Source organism: Sceloporus undulatus, chromosome 4 (genome assembly GCF_019175285.1).
Source record: "Sceloporus undulatus isolate JIND9_A2432 ecotype Alabama chromosome 4, SceUnd_v1.1, whole genome shotgun sequence".
NCBI classification, from domain to species: domain Eukaryota; kingdom Metazoa; phylum Chordata; class Lepidosauria; order Squamata; family Phrynosomatidae; genus Sceloporus; species Sceloporus undulatus.
Genome location: NC_056525.1, coordinates 214,241,722 through 214,245,730, shown reverse-complemented (window position 1 = coordinate 214,245,730; position 4,009 = coordinate 214,241,722).

The following is a 4,009-nucleotide window of genomic DNA, read 5'->3' as shown; positions in this document are numbered from 1 at the left end:
TTGTATAGGATCTTGATTTGACTGTATTATCTTCATTTGCATAGCATAAATATTGGCCTCAAGTAAGCTGAGATTCATTTTATTTCAGTGTTTCATTTGGCTCTTTGACAGCTTTTTTATACTCATATTATTCAAGAGCTTTGCATCATAAACAAATCCATAGAGACACAACCTATAATAATAAATGCTGCAATCCTTGTTCTTTAGGAACTCATCTTTAGCAAACTCTAACCCGAACTGATGGATTTTCTTTCATTCTAAGGTAATTATTGTTATTATTCATCTAGAAACAGCATAGTTAGGCAGTTTACAAATACAAAAGATGATGTTTCAAACTAGCCATCAGAGTGCCCACGCACATACTGAGGAATTTTCTCTGTTGTTTCTGGCCTCTCAGTCTAAATTAACTGCAAACTTAGCTCAAAAGCTACAAATGGTATTACATGCCCAGTTCTCTTTGCAGAACAGCCTGCCCTGTTTTGGTGTATTATCAGTTTACAGTTCAGTTCCTCTTACTATAATCAAATATTAGCTTTATAATGCTGTATGACTGAGATGTTCTAAAATCCTTGAGAGTGGTACATGAATGAGTCACTTTCATTCCCATTGTCATCACAGTATATTGTTTTCTCTTGAAAGAATAATAAAAATGATATAAAGCAATCTTGTGAAGACTGTCTCAGTAATGATGGCTATACCAAGTATGCTTGGGGCTGAGGGGATCTGGTAAGTGATATCTTCCAATTTTCTTTACATCTGGTAATGGTGTTTGCTCTCAGTCTAGCACCTCCCCCTGCAGGTGCAACAGTGCACCAACCTCATTCTTTTTTATTTCTGGCACTATCACACTGGACCTTATGCTGTTTCTCTTTTCCACTTATTTTCTAACATAACAACCCATACATTGAAAAGACAGTATGTATGTACTTTAGAAAACACTGTTGATGAAGGCTACTCCTAATTTACATAGCAGTAATTGCACTAATCACAGAACCAAGTATTCCTGTTGTGGCTGGGGCTGCCTAGGCATAGTTGGAAGGGCTTTTCTTACAGCTACTATATGCTTGGATGCTTATGAGAGTGGCTCAGAATTCACTGAGAGATAAGAAGTAATAAGTTTCTCTTGAAAGTCAAATGGCTATAATGTTAGCAAGGAGCCTGTAATGGACCACAGCCAGTTCATGAGCTATAGATTCTGCTGGTCTGTTGCAGCATTTCAGGGAAGAAAAGAAAGAAGGAAAGACATGTGATCAGTGGGCATTAATATGACGCCAGTTGCTGGCACACTGAAAAGAAAAAAAACCCTGGTCTCCCACATCAGATAGCTTAAGAAGTACTGGCCTCTAAAGAAAGTATTCCCCCCTTACTCTGCATTTTTGTATGTAGGATTACTCATCCATGTTTCTCCTATATCAAAAAATGAATTATACTGCAGCACTGGAAAAAATGCCTTTCTCCCATTATTCAGTTTCCTTAGAACCTTACAACCTTTCATCTTTGTCTTATAAATGCCATTTTCTTCTATAAGGCTTTATGCTGAGATTTTTTTTTAAAAAAAAATCAGGCTCTTGTATGAATTTTTGAACCACTTCTTTTTAACACTCCTAAAGAGCTTTGTTAATGCCATTTTTGTGATCTTGCACTAATAGGGTTGCCTTAGGGTCACCATAACTTGGAAACAACTTGAAGGCACAAACAACAACATTCAGGTTCAAACCAACTTGCATTATGTGATTTAGGAACTTTGGAAGACTGACTGAGCTAGATGTAGTTATAGGAGATCTGTAATTTGTTGATAACCCTCCATAACCTCCAGATTGCCTTCCAATATTTTATTCCTAAAGCCAGACAATATGGGACCATACAGGAACCTCAGGACTCAAAGATTCAGACCATTTAGGTCATCTATTGCCTGTTATAATCATCTCCAGTGAATATGCATTTTTATTTCTGATTGCTGTATGACTGATTTAACTGTAGTTGGTTTCCTGCTGAAAATGTTTTTACAACAGGTACCAAACTAGCAGAGATCAAGAAGTAATCCACTACAGTACACTCCATGATGAATTATAGGTATAATGACCATCACATACCTAATGGGCTGCCATTCAAAATAAGCATGAAGTACTTGTAAATCAGCAAAATCAATTTCTTACCATTCTTATTTAACCTCTTATCTTGAGAATATCTGTTCAGAAGAAAGAGATCCTCAAAGCAGATATTAAAAGGTTTGAATAGCTCTGCAATTGTTTATCCCAGATGTGCATTTATGGGAGCTCCCAATATAATGTGGGTGTTTTCTGAGTAGAAAGCTATGCCTCCCAAAGCTGGTTCTAAGGACACCCAGATGTCTTGAGAGGAATTTGCTGGGGAGAGATAGACATTAGTCTCAGAGGAAGGCAAAGGCAAACCCCTTCAGAACAAATTTTGCCAAGAAAACCCTGCAATAGGTTCACCTTATGGTTACCATTACATCAGAAATTACTTGAAGGCACACAAAAACAAATGTCACAGTGGAGAAAGCTGTCCATGCCCTGAGAAGCTAGTAGAGCAGTTTTCTCTCCTGACAAGAACTGGCTTCCTCTACTGTTCCCCCTGCCCAAGTCATTGCAATTGTTACTTTACCCAGTACACTGCCACCCATTCTACTGCTATCATCTATGTCAACATATTTATACTGGCCAACAGGATTGCAACCTTGGATTACAAATCTCAGAACCAACATCACCCATCCACCCCACCAGAAAAAGTGAGATTCCCAGCCTTCGGATGTTTTCTCTCATGATGAAAGATGCATGAAAAGGCCCATTGTTGGCAGAAGGAGAAGTACTCCAATATGATCTTCATTAAATATAATAATGTATAACCTTATAGCTTCTTTGCTGGATGAGGAAAGGTTTTAGAGGCAGGCCCAGGATGGTAAGAATCATGCTCAATGTAGAGAGCAGCTTCAGAGCAGAGAAAGGTTTAGACAACAGATTCTCTACAGTATCTGTTTGAATTAGCTGCTTATGAGTGCTCGCTGCACAATGAAAACATTTTAAAGCCACACAGAAGCAGCTATTGAAATTGTGTGCTGCCCGAGTCTGTGAAGAATTGTTCTGCCTTACACAGCAATGAGCACTAAATCAGTACTTAAAATGCATGTTCAGCACAGAGGGCAGCTTGTGCTGATGGGGAGGGAGGAACACCAGCAGCTGGCAATGATGGGCAGAGACTCCACAGCTAACGCAGCTAATTCCTGTACCTGGCAAACTGTGCAGAGAAATTAGAAGCAACTGTCTTTTAACTTATCTATCTTTTAACTTGTACCCAATTTTTACACATTACAAACAATGGCTGATCCTGTTCAAAACTTATGAGATTGCTAATTCACATTAATGACCAAACTTCATTACCACCTTTTCAGCCTCCAGCAGAAGGGTTTCTGAGGTGATGCAGATCGAACTGAGGGAAAATTTATAGCTGCAGTGCTCTTCAGGTTGCATTAAAAGAAGCAACTGTGGCAGGACTCCAAGGTGCTGCTATTTTCAATGCACCCTATGGACAAGCATTTCAGCCAGGCAGTGCTTCAATCTGCAGCATCTTAGAAACATGTTGGCGTAGGTGGTACCTTTCTGAGAAGGCAGTTTATTGAGAGGTGGCATCATGAGACACAGCTATGATGTCAGTGCTCCATCACAGTAATTATGTCTGATGACTGAAAATGCTGGATGTCTGCCAGAGTTGCAGGTAGGAACACACAGGCCTCCTATAACCCAACAGTATATCATAGAGTTGGAGGGAATCACAAGAGTCATCTAGTTCAACCCCCTACCATACAAGAATCTATTGCTAAAGCACCCTTGGGAGGTGGTCATGCAACCTCTGTTCAAAAAAAGTAAGGAAGAGTCTGCCACCTTCCAAGGTAGTCTATTCCATGGATAAATTGCTGTTACCATATGGAAATTCTCTCTGATGTTTAGCTGAAATCTATTTCTTGTAATTTGAATATATTATTTCAAGGGCT